The sequence below is a fragment of the Delphinapterus leucas genome, chromosome 11, assembly GCF_059928025.1.
Source record: "Delphinapterus leucas isolate spDelLeu-1000000601 "Yukka" chromosome 11, BTC_Dleu_Yukka2, whole genome shotgun sequence".
In the NCBI taxonomy this organism is placed as follows: domain Eukaryota; kingdom Metazoa; phylum Chordata; class Mammalia; order Artiodactyla; family Monodontidae; genus Delphinapterus; species Delphinapterus leucas.
The window spans coordinates 74,326,646-74,345,819 of NC_143139.1; positions in this window are offsets into that span (position 1 = coordinate 74,326,646).

Consider the following 19,174-nt stretch of genomic DNA (forward strand, 5'->3'; position numbering starts at 1 on the left):
TTTACATCTCAAGGAAAATTTCCTGCAGTTCTAAATAAAGTGGGTCATCAGTTTTTCCTTGTGGGAGACAACCCAAGACTCTGATTGCAACTGAATAAAGTCGTTCAGCTGTTTTACAAGGAAAACACCTGGCACCAAATCCTGGGCTCTTTAAAGAACTGCTAGCTAAGCCTCTTCCCCAGGGTAAATTCGGGAGAAGCACTATGAGTCTGAGCTTGCCAGGTTCATGGGGACCACACCCAGCAGTTAATAAGTTGTTCCGAACTCTGCATGCCCCATCTTAATAACTAGTTCTCTTCCCAGTTTGTAGGGTCCCATAATCATGTGGCTACTCAAATGAGAACAGCGAAAACCACTAACAATTTGGAGACGAGACAGAGTCCAGAAAAGGAAGAAAAGTCATGAAAATATAAATTTAGCTTGAGGTGTTCCATGAACACAAGGCAGAGACCTAGAATTTGGCCTTGTCCTAAATTTTGAAATTGACAAAAGAGTGGCTTCTCTGAAAGCAGAATCATTTGGGTAAGGAAATCTCTCAAGGAGGCATCTGCATGAGCAAAAGGGAATTGATCAAAGAATTCAAAACTTTTGGAATTCAAAACAAAAGACTCTTTGGTCCATCTGGTGACAACTGGTCAGAGCAATGTGCCATAACGTTAATCTGAGAACCAACCTGCAGGTAGCAAGAGAAACATAGCTTCCTCTACCCTCAGAATGCTAGTTATAAATGCTAGCTTTTAAGGTAGAACAAGGACAGTAGTCAGCAGGAAAAAAATATGAGTATGAAGAGGTAGGCAGGAGCCAGATAATGTAAAATCTTGGTCTGGGATTTCTTCTAAGCTCAATTAAAAGACATTGCAGAGTTTTAAACAGAAAAATTGGCATCATATAATTTACATTAATAAAACATCGCTCTCTCTGGTTGTGTGGAGGATGGATGGATTGCCAGGAGCAAGAATAGTTGCCAGGACAAAAGCTAGATGATGGTGGCTTGGACAAAGTGGGTAACAGTGGAGATCTAGAAAAGTGGATGGATTCAGAACATATTTAGGAGTAGAATCTACAGGACTTGTTGATGGAATAGAATGTGTGGAAGGGGAGCAGAAAGGGAGGAGTCAAGGATGACTTCCAGATGGAGAGGAAGGCTGTAGCATCTGGACTTTTTGTTGCAATAAGCAAAGCTGGTATTCACCCTGTAGGAAATCTAGTATACATTTGCTCCTTCACTCCTACAAGATTGTGCTATCCAGCCCAATTGAGTCAATACTATATATTTTTTCTAAATCTTTGCCAACATGAGAAATGAAAATGGTGTCTCATTATGTTTTTTGAATTAACAGCGAGGTAAAACACTTGTTTATATATTTGTTGGCCATTTGTGTTTCCCATAGTTGTCTGTTTTTCTATCCATCTTTTTTTTTCTTTTCTTCTATCCATCTTTTCTTTACAGTTTACGAGACCTGACCACCAATCCCTCAGAAACCCTTTGTCCCCCCTTAGCTTTCTTGACTCTGTCCTCCTCTTACCTGCCTGACAATTCCTGCCCAATCTCCTTTGCTGCCTCTATTTCCTCAGTACTCTGCCGTAGTCCCACTGCACCTTGCCGAGCTTCTATCCTCAGTCCTCCTCTCTTCTTTCTATAAGTGTCCCTAGATGTCTCTTCTATTCATGTAATTCAGCTGTTTTCTCTACATTAATCATCCTAAAATCTCTATCTCCAACCATGACCTCTTTCCAGATGTTCAAAACAATGGTTCCAACTGTCTACTCTGCATTTTCATCTCTATGTGCAGCAGACACCTTCATTAAAACATGTCTAAAATTAAATTTCAGCCATCATTTCGACCGGCCAACTTTTCCTCATTTCTTGTTTATCTGCATAGTACCGAACTGATCTAGATTTCTCAGATTATAACTTCCTTCATTTGTTTATTTTTTCAACAGATATTTATAGAGTATCTGCTATGTGCCAGGCACTGTGCTGGGCCCTAAATTTTTTGACTCCCTAATCTTTTTCCTTGTATTAATTCTATTATTAAATCTTGTGAATCTTTCCTTTGTGATAATCTCTCAAATGTATTACCTCGCTTTCATTCCTGTTGCCATCTTAATTCCTAGTCTCTCCAGCAGGTCTTTGGCATCTCATCATTGCCTCATAACATTGCTTACTCCTCACACCTAAGTAAGGTGAATCACCTTAGAACATAGCTCTGATCCTCTCACTTCCCCCCTGAGAAACCATCTTTGATGGCACATTTACAAGTAAAGAAAAATCCAACTCTTCAGCCAACAATGATGGCCTTCAAACCATATCTCCCACTAATCCTTGCTCTGCATCCAACTCTCCATGAACATTTGGTTTCCTTCCTTCTTTTTGTATATTATTACTTTATTTAATATACCATTTTTATTAAAATATAATTTATATAGATTAAAATGTTTTCCTATATGCTTCTATTTACAGCAAATATCTATGAGATTAGTATTGTGAATTATTTTATTATCATTGCCACTGTTGAATATTTTGCTCTGAAAGACAATTTTTATACATATGTAACTTCCAGGTTCTATACCTATAAAGCATTGGTATTTCTTACATTGTCAAACAAAATTCAGGCAAGAATGTATTAGTTTCTGGGGCTTCCCTGGTGGCGCAGTGGTTGAGAATCTGCCTGCCAATGCAGGGGACACGGGTTCGAGCCCTGGTCTGGGAAGATCCCACATGCCGCGGAGCAACTAGGCCCGTGAGCCACAATTACTGAGTCTGCGCGTCTGGAGCCTGTGCTCTGCAACAAGAGAGGCCGCGATAGTGAGAGGCCCGCGCACCGCGATGAAGAGTGGCCCCCACTTTCCGCAACTAGAGAAAGCCCTCGCACAGAAACGAAGACCCAACACAGCCATAAATAAAATTTAAAAAAAAAAAGAATGTATTAGTTTCATGTATCACCCTAACTTGAAAGAGGGTACGCTATGGCAAAACAACATTTCTAATAGGCAAAATGAAATGGAGAGAAAATAATGGTAAGAGTTTAAAGAACTGCTCAGATTTTTTTTTATTTATTTATTTATTGTAATTTATCTTGATTTTTATAGTGGTGTATAGCTGATTTACAATGCTGTGTTTCTTTCCGCTCTACATCCACTTGATTCACTTACAGAGAGACATCTACATATTCTTTTTCAGATTCTTAACAGTCATGTATATTCTTTTCTGGTGATTACAGTGTGTTGAGTCGAGTTCTACATGCTATGCAGTAGGCCCTTATCGATTACCTATTTTCTCTATGGAAGGTTATGCATGCTAATTTCAACCTCCTGGTATATGCCTCCCCCCTCCCACCTTTCCCCTTTGGTAGCCATAAGTTTGTTTTCTAAATCTGTGAGTCTCTTTCTGTTTTGTAGGTTAAGAACTGCTCAGATTTTTAATCTCAGTGGAACAATATAATAAAGCCCATTAAAAATCTCAACTTATTTCTGAAACTCAATTTATACCTGTCTCAATAGAGCCCCATTTATTCTCTGAAATCATATGTTTGTTTTTTCTTTTTTAATTAATTTATTTTTCTCTGCATTGGGTCTTCTTTGCTGCACGTTGGCTTTCTCAAGTTGTGGCGAGCGGGGGCTACTCTTTGTTTCAGTGTGCGGACTTCTCGTTGCGGTGGCTTCTCTTTGTTGCAGAGCATGGGCCCTAAGTGCACGGGCTTCAGTAGTTGTGGCATGTGGGCTCAGCAGTTGTGGCTCACGGGCTCACTAGTTGTGGCACACAGGCTTAGTTCCTACATGGAATGTGGGATCTTCCCAGACCAGGGCTCAAACCCACGTCCCCTGCATTGGCATGCAGATTCTTAACCACTGCGCCACCAGGGAAGTCCCATGTCTTTGTTTTAAAGACTGTGAATTATTCCAGTTACATCAGTATCTTACAATTGTCTTTATTTTCACATAAAAAATATATTTGTATTTGTAGTAAGATATTTTTTGAATTTTATTTCATTTTTTTATACAGCAGGTTCTTATTAGTTATCTATTTTATGCATATTAGTGTACATATGTCAATCCCAATCTCCCAATTCATACCACCACCACTACCGCCCCACAACTTTCTAGCTTGGTGACCACATGTTTGTTCTCTACATCTGTGTCTCTATTTCTGCCTTGCAAACCGGTTCATCTGTACCATTTTTCTAGATTCCACATGTATGTGTTAATATATCATATTTGTTTTTCTCTTTCTGACTTACTTCACTCTGTATCACAGTCTCCAGGTCCATCCACGTCTTTACAAATGACCCAGTTTCGTTCCTTTTTATGGCTGAGTAATATTCCATTGTATATATATACCACATCTTCTTTATCTATTTGTCTGTCGATGGGCATTTAGGTTGCTTCCATGTCCTGGCTATTGTAAATAGTGCTGCAATGGACATTGGGGTGCATGTGTCTTTTTGAATAATGGTTTCCTCTGGGTATATGCCCAGTAGTGGGATTGCTGGATCATATGGTAATTCTATTTTTAGGTTTTTAAGGAACCTCCATACTGTTCTCCATAGTGGCTGTATCAATTTACATTCCCACCAACAGTGCAAGAGGGTTCCCTTTTCTCCACACCCTCTGCAGCATTTGTTGTTTATAGATCTTCTGATGATGCCCATTCTAACTGGAGTGAGGTGATACCTCATTGTAGTTTTGATTTGCATTTATCTAATAATTAGTGATGTTGAGCAGCTTTTCATGTACCTCTTGGCCATCTGTATGTCTTCTTTGGAGAAATGCCTATTTAGGTCTTTTGCCCATTTTTGGATTGGGTTGTTTGTTTTTTTAATATTGAGCTTCATGAGCTGTCTGTACATTTTGGAGATTAATCCTTTGTCCATTGATTCATTTGCAAATATTTTCTCCCATTCCGAGGGTTGTCTTTTCGTCTTATTTATAGTTTCCTTTGCTGTGCAAAAGCTTTGAAGTTTCATTAGGTCCCATTTGTTTATTTTTGTTTTTATTTCCATTACTCTAGGAGGTGGATCAAAAAAGATCTTGCTGTGATTTATGTCAAAGAGTGTTCTTCCTATGTTTTCCTCTAAGAGTTTTATACTGTTGGTCTTACATTCAGGACTTTAATCCATTTTGAGTTTTTTTTGTGTGTGTATGGTGTTAGGGAGTGTTCTAATTTCATTCTTTTACATGTATCTGTCCAGTTTCCCCAGCACCACTTATTGAAGAGACTGTCTTTTCTCCATTGTATAGCCTTGCCTCCTTTGTCATAGATTAGTTGACCATAGGTGCATGGGTTTATCTGTGGTATTTCTATCCTGTTCCATTGATCTATATTTCTGTTTTTGTGCCAGTACCACACTGTCTTGATTACTGAAGCTTTATAGTATAGTCTGAAGTCAGGCGGTCTGATTCTACCAGCTCCATTGTTTTCTCTCAAGATTGCTTTGGCTATTCGGGGTCTTTTGTGTCTCCATACAAATTTTAGGATTTTTTGTTCTAGTTCTGTAAAAAATGCCATTGGTAATTTGATAGGGATTGCATTGAATCTGTAGATTGCTTTTTCCCCTGTAATTTATTTCTAATCTCATAGCATTGTGGCCAGAAAAGATGCTTGATGTGATTTTAATGTTCTTAAATTTACCGAGGCTTGTAGTAAGATATTTTTAAATAGCTAAGTAAAAATAATTTAAGAATGGCTGCTGCTTTATTGCCATATTACATTTATTTTAAAATACATAAAGTACTTAGAAGAATAAAGGTATTGCTATCCTTTTATTGTTGTCATCACTGCTGGTGATAAGATTCTGTAGAAACACTGGAATAGAGCAGAAGGCCATCATTAATACTCTTGATGTGATTTCACAGCCCTCTGACACCTGCCTGGTAGGTCCATCTTCCTCCCCCAGACTATGCATGTCCTTAATTTGCAGCCTATCCCGATGTTAGCAGGGAGAGGCAGACTTGAGTTACTGCAACATTCAGGAGCCAGGCTGTGTCATCCAAAGCAGACCTGTTTGTCCTTTTCCAGGGAAGATTTTAAATAATCAAGAATTTTGTCTCTCTAGTCCTCTCTTTCTCAGGACAAAATTCCCACTTTCTTTAACTAGTCCTTGTTTAACAATATTTCTAGAAATAATACCTCCTGGCTTCTCACTTATACACAGTGTTAATTTGTAAAGCAAAATTTACCTTGCCTTTTCTTTACTTTCCATTAATGTATATTCTTTCTATAAAAGTTATTTTAATTTACATAGCTATTGTTTCAGGAACCAAAAATTGAGCATTTATTCCCCCAAAACTCTTTATTCTCAATATTTTTAATATAAGCCTTTTAATATATGTTTGTTATTCCTAGTAAACAATGAAGAAAATTTTATTGCATGTACATAAACAAAAGAAAAATTTTAAAATTAGGATAGAATGCATTTCCAAGAGCATCATTTTATAAATAAAGAACACCCAAGTAATGGATTGCAATGTAATTCCTTTTTATACAACATAGGCTCATTATTGAGATACTCCACAATTTATACTTTTATTATAAAAACGATAAATGATTCTGTGCTACTGTTAACGAAAAAAATCACATTATTTTTCTGAAACCAAAGTAATTCCAACTTTTGAGTAGAATACCTCTGTAGATATCCTTCTGTACCTTTAGTTATTTGTTTAAAGTAACTTTTAATAATTGAAGATGTATACATATTCCTTCAGTGGAAATAAATATATCTTATACATTGTTTAATGTCTTCTATCACATGTGACTAGTGAATTTAGGGGGCTGGTGGGGGAGGAGGGATGGGGGTATAAGTGATAATTCTATAAGTATTTCTTAATAGCATAAATATGGAAAAGGGTTTAGAAACTCCATCTGCTGAAATTCATGATTTTAAAGCACAAACCTGTGTCTGATGTCAGTTTCAATGCCTCTTTAAATATTTTATACATTTCACATCATGAGTTACAACAAAGAATGTTTTTAAAAAGTCATATAGAGCATGAAGTCACATGACTGAAATAGATAATTATTTCTTTATTAGTCTCACTGTCCATATATATAATGTTCAATTTTTATTTTCTCTTAATGAGAGAGGGGGAAATGTCCCAGGAGCTGAATGAATCAGGTCAAAACTGGGGCCATGATGATTGACTCATCTATCTCTAGTTCAACATTCAGTTCATTATTTCAGTTAAACTATAATGAAAACCTTAATTCATTCTAAATATTTCATAGGGCCAGATACTAGATATGTACTCAATCATGAGATATTATTTTTTAGTCTATTTAATATATCTCTACCTCAATTTAATGTTATAGTTCCCAAGACCTCAGTGTGTCCTATCTCTGAATGCTGAAAATATCTTTAGTCTAATCGTGTATTTTTGCCTGAGTCAGACAATTTATTCTTAAGTATGACATGCTTCCCTCAAGTTATGAAGGAAAACATTTTCAAAAATAGGTGTAGCAAAAACAGAAAAAAGAAAAAATCCCACATGTCTCCAAGTAAGTCAAGGCTATGAATCTCCCAAATGATAAACTAGCTACCTGCTTGGGCATGCTAGGATCTAATTTTTATAATTCATCGTATAATTAGCCATGTTCAGTGATTTTCAGCACGATGTCAGACTGTATGTCATGACAAGGATAGTTTAAAATTTACTGAGGTTTGCTTCTAGAAAACAGTGTACCTTATAAGTTAAAGAGGATGATTTTATACAATAGTAATCAAGGCCAGACATGGAAAGGGCAATTTGCTATGCCAAGAGTAACCAAAATATGGCCTTTTTTTCCAAGGAGTTCAGTGATGGTACAGTACAGTTCAGTGACGGTATGGGAACGAATATTGTATCACTATGATACGAAGTGTGGACTACCTGGCAAATGCAATGTCGAAAGAGTGATTAATTTTGACTGGAGTAGGAGTTGAGAAAAGCTTCCCAGAAGGAAGTAACGTTGAATTTGGCCTCAGAGGATCAAGTAAGCAGAGAAGGGGGAAAACCTTGAAGACTGGGATTGGTCATTTCAACAAAGATGCAGAGTCAGGAGAAAAGTAAGCCATATTTAGGGAGCAAAATTGTTTATTACAGGTAAAATACATGGTGACTCAGAGAGCATAAGGCCAGACATTAGGGTAGAAAGAGGGCTGAGATGTTGAAGGGCCCAAGGAACAGACAGAGGAATGTAAATCCTATTCTATATGCAATGCTCTAAGCGGGGAAATAGCACGATCAGTTTAGGGTTTGGCAAAGATAGTTCTAACGGCAGTGTCTACAAGCAATTAGAACAGAGATAGAGCAGAAGCAGGCAAAGCAGTGGAAAGTCAGTTGCAATCGTGTGGGAGAGAGGAAATGAGGTAAAGGGGGCTTGAAATGAGGAAGTGGCAATGAGAACAGAAGAGAGTAGGTGATTCAAGAGATTGGTAAAGTGTTACCAATGTCACAGGAGTGAGGGAGAGGTGGAGTCAAAGACAATCCTCAAGGTTCTTGCCCCACCGACTGGGTGGATAAAGATCAGACACATGTACGTCATTGTTACTTTGTAAAACCCTTCCTTCAGCCTGAACTATCCCTTCCCCATTTACCACCTACAGATAGTCCAGCCCTCTTTCAAAGCTTGGGGGACATTCCCTAGCTGCATAGCAGCTTCCCAAATTCCCTGTCCTATATACTCCACCAACACCCCAAATTCATCACATCTATACTTACACACGATATTATTTTTACTTCTGCTTTCTGTTATAAGTGATTACTTACATGTCTGCTTCCCCATGGACATATAAATGCTTTGAGAAACCATGTTCCACTCACCTTTGTATTTGTCATAATACCCATTATGGTGATGTTCAACAAATAACCTCTATGGCTATTCCATTTGAGACATTTCTCAATACAGTAAGTACCCTACATATGAATCTTCAAGTTGTGAACTTTCAAAGATGCAAATGTGCATCTGGTTCCAGCAAAGAACCAGAACCTGTGCAATCAATGTCAGGCGTGAGTGAAATTGCAGCTTGCCCTCTGTCTCCTATTGCTGACGATCCTTCAGCTCTACCATCTCCCACCTCCTCTCCCTCTTCCAGTCAGTAGTTCTTCTTGCCTGTCCACTCGATGCCAGCCCCCATATGCCAGCTGTTGTACTGTACTAGGGGACTTACTGTATTGTCTATGATCAAGATGATTCAAAGAGAGGCAATACTGAGCAATGACTCTCAAAGTGTGGTACATATTTTACTGGAGAAATATGGAAAATAACTTAGAATATGGAAAGGTTTTTAATGGTTTCTATTTTATATTCCTAAAATAGAATACTACACAGATATTTTAAAAAGAATGAACTACATGTAAACAACTAGGATGAATCTCAAAAATATTGTATTGAAAAGATAAGCCAAACATGAAAGAATACATATTGTATGATTTCATTTCTGTGAAATTCACAAACAGGAAAAGTAAATCTATGTTGATAAGAATCATAACAGTAGTTGCCTATAGAAGTGGGATTTGACTAGAATGGTGTGCAAGATAACTTTCTAAGGGGATGGAAAAATTCTATATTTTAGATTAAGGTATTGATTTTACAGGGTTTTTTTTCCCCAGAAGTGTCTGTATTATACCCTTAAGATTGATATGTTTCACTCTAAGTAAACATTATCTCAAATAAGGAAAAAAACGTTCAGGGAAATTTGAATATCATCTCAGTATTAGTTGATACTGAAGAATTATTCTTATTAATTTTATTAGAGTATGATTATAGCATTATGTAAGAATATGTTCATGATACTGAGAAATATTTACAGAAGTGTATGTGGGTGAAATGATACGATGTCTAGACTGCTTTAAAACAACTCAGAAAATACAAAAATGATTCAAAAGGAGATAATTAAAGCCAATGTGTCAGAATATTGATAAGTAGGATTCTGGGTGAGGGGTATATGGGGATTCATTTTACTACTGAATCTAATTATGTGTATATTTAAATTTTCAAAATACATTTTACAAGAACCATTTAGTGAAAAAATTAATTAGCACATAGATAATAAACTCCATTTTCGATCTACAACCATTTCTGTTGCCTCCAACTTGAAAATACATCCACAATACATCAATTCTTACCACCTCCACTGCTGCCTTCCTGAATGAAGCCACCTTCATCTCTCAGCAGAACTACTACAGTAACCTCCTAACCATCCTCTCTGTGTCCGCAGTTTCCCCATGATGCCTACATTCCACTCTAAATTCAGAACCATCTTTTCAATAAACAAGCTATAATACTTGTTTATTCTACTACTTAAAATTCTCTTATTTCCCATCTCTTGCAATGTAAAATTCAAATTCCTTGTGTTTTGTTTTAAGAACCTAAGTGAACTTGTTTTCATGTGTCCTCTTTTAACTTATCTCCTACATTCTCCCATTTCATTCACTCTGCTCCAGCCACAATGGCCTCCCTGTGGCACTCAAGAAAAATGGCAAGCATAAGCCTACCTCAAAGCCTTTGAATTTGTTCTTCCCTCTACACAGAAAACTCTTAGCCCAGGTGGCCACATGTCTCACTTCTTTACTCCCTGTTCAAATGTCACATGAGCAGAGAAACTTTCCTTGAGCACCCATATGAAATAGCACCATCCCACCCACACTATACATGCTCTGTTCCCTTTCACCTGCTGTTTTTCTTCCTATCTTTCATCACTATCAGACATGTTATGTACTTTTTTGTTTGTCTCCTCTGACTAGAATGCAAGTTCCTTGGGAACAGGGCCACGGCTACTTTTGTTTACTGTGGAATCCCCAGCACCTAGGATACTGTATGGCACACAGCAGCTACTGAATACATATTAATTACTGAAAGATGAGTCAACTGGATCATAGTACTACCTTTAATTTTGGATTTAGAAATTCAGCTTAGACCCATGAACAAAAGGAATTCTGTATTCCTCTCACCCTAAAATAGTGTTACCTACCCAGGGGCAGGATGCAGAAGCCATGACTAATTCATTCACCTATTGCATGGCAACAAGATGAGGATACAGAGTAGACAAGATTTCAAATTAAAGAAAGACAGGCCCCACAGGACTCTCCATTGGGTCCAGTGGTCCTACAGGCATATGATTCACTCCTCCCCACGCAAGGAGGAGTGAAGCTGGGGGTGGGAAACTCCCGTGTTATCTTCCTAATATAGTCAGGAGGGCCAAGTTCCTTTTTGTGAGCCAAGAGAGAAATACTGGGAAAGGGACAGAACATTTCCTACCACAATGAAGATAATGGTTATGACTATAATAATAAAGAAGATAATGATGGGCCTTTTTCCATCCCCATTTCCCTCCTAAGCCTATCAGAAACTAATTAGATTGTGATCTGAAAACTTCTTGTTTAATGTTCATTTGTTTTACAATCTTGCTTATTCTTTTTTTATGTGCATGAATTATGGAATAATGCATTCTTTTATATCCCAAATAAGGTAAAATAAATGTATGCACTCATAAAAAAAAGAAAAAAACAAATTAGATTACAGGAGTTTTTTTTTTTCTTCTCCACCCACCACAGTTTCCATCATTGGTACTGTAAACCCAGGAACTCTGCCCACCCACACACAGATATGCACACAAAGAGAATTGGGTGTATTGTATTGAAGGAGACGATGATCCTTTCTAAGAAGGATATGACTATATGTTAGGTAGGACAGTGATGGTTAGAATTTGTGGTAACCATACGCTTGAGAATTTTCTAGAACCAAGCTTGATAAGCATTATAACTTACTAACTGTATAACCTTACACAAGTTACTTAACCTCTCTGTGACTCAGTGTCTTATCTGTAAAATAGATAAATAATAATACCTCCTTTATAAAGTTGTTCTGAGGAATAAATAAGTTAATATATATATAAAACACATAGAAAAGAGCCTAGCACTTATAAGGGCTCTATATTACTTATCAATTTAAAGTTTTCTACAATCAACATTAAAGATGTTTTATGAGATTCCAGAAGATGTGTCTGTATATTTCCTCAAGACAAATAATGGAATATTTGTAAAGGAGGAGACATAAGACAGTAGGTGGAATCAGATGCATAAGTTCCATCTGAAACTGAGTTATTTGGCAAAGATGACTTCATTCTGGCAATTTGTAAAAATAAAATAAAATAGAAAAGAATAATGAGACATTAGGTACTAGGATGCCACTCACAACTCTAGGATTCATCCTGTTCAACATTTACTGTTAATGATTTGGATAGAGACTAAGTCGGCATGCATATCTAATCTGTCAGTACTACAAAGAATGCAAGATAATGAATAGCTTTGATGGTCAGCTGGAGAACAAAAAGAGTAGGACAGCCTGGAATGTTGGACTAAAAACTAGCTATAATAAAAGATGAATGTAGAATGATATTTATAAAAATGTCGAATGATGTAAATAGCAAATTACCATACAGTGGTTAATTATTCATCCAGGCCCTCTGTTAGGAGATACAGATACCAAAAAATGAAAAATATTTTATCCCAGCTCCTCATAATATTCAGTCTAATTGAGAGAGAATCATAAAAAGCGCAGTGATAGGCATATTCACACAAGCACAGAGAAGTAACATCTAACTCATCCAATGGAGAGTGAAGGGATAAAGGCAGGTGTCCCAGTGAAATAGGCTCTCAAGCTCAGGGGGGTTTTATTCGAGCCAGAGGACACAATCTGAGAGAGACACGCAAGTAAAAACTAGTATGGTGCACGCAGAAAATTTTAGGCACTAAAATGCAGTTCAGGAAATAGTGAGAGATGATCCTGGAGAAGCAGAGTGAGCAAAGAGACATTATATCATGTAAAGGAGTGGGGCTTCATCACAGAAGCATGAAGAGCTGAAGCAGAGATTCAACCAGGAAGCATCAGGCTCAGACTTGCATTTCACATGATCACTCAAGAAGCAATACGGAGGATGACTGTGATGGATGAGGAAGGAGGGAAAGACGAAGGGGAGAAGACTGGAGGCCCAGACCCGAGTGAGAGGAGTCAAAGATTTTAATTAGTCCAGTGTTACTGTGGGCACTCCAGGCTTTAAGGGCCAGAAAGAAGAAGAAAAATCCATAGAGAAACAGGAAAAGATAGAGGAATACAGGTAAAACTACAAGGGTCCTGGGTCATGGAAGCCATGGAAACAGAGTTACAAGAAGGAAACGTGATTTACAGTATCCAATACCACATATAAGATAAGGACTTTAAAATGACCTCTAAATTTCACAATCAGACCAATTGTTAGACTTAATAGGAACAATTTTGGTAGAGTGGTTGAGATGGAAGACAAGTTAAAGTATATTTTAAAAAATAAATGAGATGAGTAAGTGTAGCATGCACTTTCTTGGTAATAAAAGAAAGGAAAGGGGTAAGGTAGTAGCTATAAGAGAGATTGTTTCATTTATAATGGAAGAGATTTGAAACAGTTTAGAAGTAAATGTGGCAAAGCCGGTAAAAGAGAAAAGAAGAAGAAAATAAAAAAGAATTAAGACAAGGTCCCAGGGAGAAAGAAAAGAATGAATTACATAGGTGGAGAGGTTAGTTTTGATTTAAAAAAAAAAAAAAGAGTCAGCTTAGCCTTTAAAAATTGGGAGGAAATGAGGGTAAGCTGTGGCTAAGTCGAAGGATATATGGTAAATGTAAGGTGACCAATTTTCTCAATGATATGCTATTGTGATGGTAGTTACATAAGTTCTACATTTCTTCTTTTAAACTCCTATTACAGAATTCAGAAGTCCTAACTTGACAATATAATGTGAAAAATATCTTAGGAGCCAACAACATAACAGAAGCATTAGAAAAATAAATACAGTCTTAATATACATCCATAGAGATGGACATCCAGGTCACATTCCAATTATTATGTTCAATTTTCAAGGGCCACATTAAGAAAAGGCATTGTGAAATAAGGTCATAGGAGAAGAATATTAAGGACCATAACCCCATAAACCCACTTAACAAAAAATACTTGAGGACTTTTCACAATTTTAATATAACGTGTCTTGTAGAAGGTATTTTTGCATCGAGGTAATTTCTGGTGGTGAGCACACCGTAGGGTATACAGGAATAGAAATATAATGTTATATACATGAGACTTACATAATGTTACAAACCAGTATTGCCTCAATAAAAAATAAATCTAAAATTAAAAAAAATAAAACACTTAAATGTGGTTGATATTGTTTACCCTAAGAAAGGAAAATTTAGAGATGAAGCCGTTGTAGAGCACAGAGAGTATATTTCCTCTTAAGTGCTCCATGAGGCAGAGTTTGGATGTGACAAAGAGGTAAGTTTTATTTTAACAGAAGGAAACGCTCATTATTAAACACACAACTCTCCATCACTGGAAGTGTATAAGAGGTTTGATGACCAAAAGGCAGGGGGGTTGTAGCAGGGACCCCTGCAATGGGAAAAAGTTGGATATCTTCCAACTCTAAATTTCCATAATTCCGTATTTAAACATCATTCACTCATCCTTGAGTGGTTATGGGATGAGCTATGGAGTGTGTCAGTCTTAGTATCCAATGGAACACGAAGGCAGATAAAACTGGAATGTTTAAGGTTTACACTGTAGGATTTGGCACTGAATGTGACATTTAGTTTAACTGCATGAGCCACTAAAAAGGTAATTTACTGCTTGAGAGTAAAGAATTCCAACCTGTAGTAATGATGTTTGAGAAGGATGACGGGAACCTTGGCAGGACCTGGAACTTTACAAACTGTAAAAAAAAAAAAAAAAAGCTCATGTGCATGAGGTGGGGGAGCGTGGGGCAGGGGTCAGGGGAAGTATGTGCTGATGTGTAGAGATGGAGAGAGAGGGGTGAAGAAATAAGCACATATCTAATCCAGCATCCAAACAACCAAGTTTACTACAGAGGAAAGGGTAAGGAAATGAAGTTGACAGGACATAAAAGGATCTTGGGCAGTCAGAAAAAATGGTCATAAGCACAACAATCGTATGGGAGAGGGGCTGAGTTGCCTGCAGATGTTTTCCATCACTCAATGAGATGATTAATTGCAGCCAACTGAAAACCACTGAGCCTAGCTTAAGTGAAAAAGGGAGAATTTATTAGGGATTTAAGGGTGTCCTAAGAAGTAGGACTTCAGGAAAGCACTAGGAACTGGAGTAGGTCAAGAATTTGCATTTCTAATAAGTCCCCAGGTGATGCCCATGCTGCTGGTCCGGGGACCTCACTTTGAGATCCACTGCTTTAGAGCTTGTGAAGCATCTTTACAGGTATTATCTTATTTAATCCTTACCATAACTCTGTGGAAGAGGCCTTATTATCCTCATTTTTCAGGAAAGGAAGCAAAGGAATAAAGAAATTTAACACCTAAGCTCTTACAGCTTCTAACCAGTGAAAAAGAGACAGGAATCTAGTTCTTATATTACCAAGGTTCCATCGTTTCTCCCTACCCCTTAGCTGTTTAATGGGGTTGATGGCCAATATCTACCAGAACCCGATGAAAATAAATAGTGGCACATCACTGATCCCATCTGTTTAATAGTAACACAGCTAATGAAAATGTGGGCTGTTATATTTTTATACTGCTAAGAGTGGGATTCAAAACTGTTTCCTTATTAGTTTAGCATGCTTTTATATCAGAATGCAAGTGCTACAAGCCTAAAGAGAGCACTGGGACAGCTACATTGATAGACTAATTAAATTCTCTGTAGTTATGCCGGCTTTTTTCTTTTCAGCAACTTTTTCCCTATACCCTGTAGCAGCAGCCATAATTACACTGAAACGTTATTAATATTGTGTCAATGAAAGTACTCAATAAACAATCAATAATAAGAATAGAAAAGGGTTTTATTTGAGCCAAACTGAAGACTATAGCCCAGCAGCCAGCTCCCAAGATTACTCTGACAAACTGCTCCCAGGAAGACTGGTTTTCAGCACAGTCTTATATCCTGTCAGGACAAACATTAAAGTCAGGGATACATATCTTCAAGGTTTCAAAAAAAAAAAAAAAAAAAAAAAAAGACCAGCATGTACACAGTGAGTCAGTATTGCCTTGGCACCTGGAAAGGGAGTCTCATCAAAGGAGTACCAACAGTGGTGTACCAGGAAGGGAGGAATTTAATCTTTATTTTTAACATGGACATTCTTTTTTTAAAAAAATTATTTATTTATTCTTGGCTGCGTTGGGTCTTCATTGCTGCACATGGGTTTTCTCTAGTCGCAGCAAGCGGGGGCTACTCTTTGTTCTGGTGCGTGGGCTTCTCATTGAGGTGGCTTCTCTTGTGGAGCATGGGCTCTAGGCACGCAGGCTTCAGCAGTTGTGGCATGCGGGCTCTACAGCTTAGGCTCAGTAGTTTTGGTGCACAGGCTTAGTTGCCCCACGGCATGTGAGATCTTCCCAGACCAGGGCTAGAACCCGTGTTCCCTGCATTGGCAGGCGGATTCTTAACCACCGAGCCACCAGGGAAGTCCAACATACACATTCTTTACTTCTGGTCAATGTGTCATTTTTTAGTTATTAAAGCAGATGTACAAAGTATGTTTCATAGGCCACAAACATGCTGTTTTAGTTAGCGTAAAATTCAAGTTAACTCATGTATAAGCCAAAATGACTTCCCCATTCCTCAATATGTGAAAATTTCTTCTATCAGTTGCCACAGTGAAAGTAAGTTTCTGTGTGTAAGCTCCCTTTGCAAAACCAAATTTTTGATTCTGTTTCTTCATAAGTTTCAGCAAAGCATTATTAAAAAGTGGTCAAGATATCCAGGCTATATTTTCAGAGTATTTACTTTCTAACTTAAGATCAGGCCTGATTTTTAGTAATCTGGTATAAAACAATGCTGCATATTTGAACTGTATAACCACAAGGTTTAAAAATAGCAAACATCATGGTTCTGGAAACTTGCAAATTGTTATTAAAGGGGTAGGGATGGGTAAGAAGAAGAGCTGATAGAGGGGTCCTCAGACTTTAATTTCTAGAATGGCCAGTTTCAGCTTCAATTTTTTTAGTTTAAAAATAATTTAACGAAGGATAAAACTGTGGTATCAAGCAGCTTTAATATAAATAAATACAATTCTTTAAGGACACATAGAATGTAATAATCATAAGAAGCAACTAAAGCCAGTAAGTTCTGAGGAGTTTCTGGCCTATAAAAGTGGTGTTCATGAAGGCTCGTTCTGCAAACTTTCATTCAACAAGCATTTATTTGGTACGTGTCTTGCGTGAGGCACTATGCCAGCACTGACGCAGCATACCATAGCAAGCAGGATCAAGGTCCGATCAAGGCCATGGATAAAAACAGAGTATACCGCCAGTCTCCATAGCCTCCATAGTCTGTACTGCCCATGGAACCTGGACTCCTACATGGCCCAAAGAGAATGGAAATTCCAAGCCCAGAATTGAGCAAACACCAGTGTGAGACTGTTATTTTCTCCAGGGCTCCAGAAAGGCACTTATGACATTGCCCTTACAAAATCTCTACAACAACTTAGGGCATGCATGGGATGCCCGTGCAGCACTGTCATGCCATATGTGCACACAGACAATAACCTACTGTGCCAAACTGGAAGAATATCAGAAGGAGAAACAACAGGAGAAATTACACCCAAGAAACTTCAGAACAGAGCAAACAGAATGCAGTCTTAAAACGAGTATGTTTAATTATTCAAGGAGATAAAGAAAGGAATAGAAAATAAGAGTAAATGATTATTTTTAAAAGAAAAAGATAGGCAGATTTTAAAGAACCAAATAGAAATTCCAGAAATAAAAATTAGACTAAGCATAGCTAAAGAGAGAATACATGAAAAATAGATCTGAGAAAATCAACCAAAATGCAGGTGAAATATTTAACTGAAAAATTAAGTGGAGGAAAAATATTGAGAAGAGACAGGAAGTATAGAATGAGAAGTTCTAATGTATGTTTAATAGGAGTTCCAGAAGAAGATAATAGAGGAAATGGTGGAAAAGGATCTTTTGAGTGATGCTAACTTCAATATATCCATGAGCATCCAATTCAAAATGGTAGCCTAACATCAACATAATAAATAAAGATAAGTTCCTACCTCAGTGCATAATAGTGCAAGTGTACAGCAGGAAGGATAAAGAAAGGATCCTTCATCTGATCCTCAAAGCTACCAAAGAGAGCAGATGGATGGCCAGCTGAGGAATGACAATCAGATGGACATCAGCTTTCTCACTGGCAACAACCACAGAGTCTCCTTGCAGCTAAACATCATTTAGGAATGAAGGCAAAAATTGTGACTTTTCTCAAATGTACAAAATATAAACAACTTCACTCCTCACAGGCCCTCATGAAAGAACTACGGAAGGATACAGATAGGCAAGAAAGAAAAAGAACCCCAGGAGTAAAGGGACCAGAAGCGATTATGCGCAAATCAATCAATCTAAAGAAAACATGTTGACAATTAACAGTATACAAGTATTCATGACAACTGTATAAGAGCAGTTTCAATACTTTTCTATAGTATAATTATCTTTAGTAGTTTTTTTCAAAAAAAAACAATAGCAGCAGTTAGTATTTATAGATGTTTGTTGCGTTCCAGGAACTGTATTAAGAGTTTTTATGGATTATCTCATTTATTCCTGACAACAATCTTGCAAGACATACCTACTTGTTATTCCCATTTTACAGATTCAAAACTGAGGCACAGAGTAGTAATTTTTCCAAGGTCATGCAGATAACAAACAATGGAAATGGATTTGTGTTGACCTAGGAAGTCATTTAGCATTAAAATGTCAAAACCCACTTTCCTCATCTATGCAATGAAGAGATGGATATTTGCTCTGACCACATTACAAGGGTACATGAAGATGAAGTAATACTAATAAGTGTTCAAGTGCTTTAGAAATTGTAAAGTATTTTACAATTTGAAATTATAATAAAAATAAAATGAAATATGTGTGCCAAATTTTAAAAAGGGAATTTGGTCACAGAGTTAACAGATAGTAGCATTTTTAAATCATCCATTCAAAATATTTCTTTAACAGGGCTTCAGTCAGTAGATATAATTTGGAAATAGTAAAGCAGAAGTGTTTCACGTATCACGTATTTCTAACGCATCCTGATCCAGAAAAGATCTTCAGGCAGCTAACAAAAGTATACAAAAAATTTAATACACAAGGATTCATCTCAGTTTTTAATTTTAAAAATATACCTTAGATTTAATTTCTAAATATACACACACTTTGTGAAAGCAA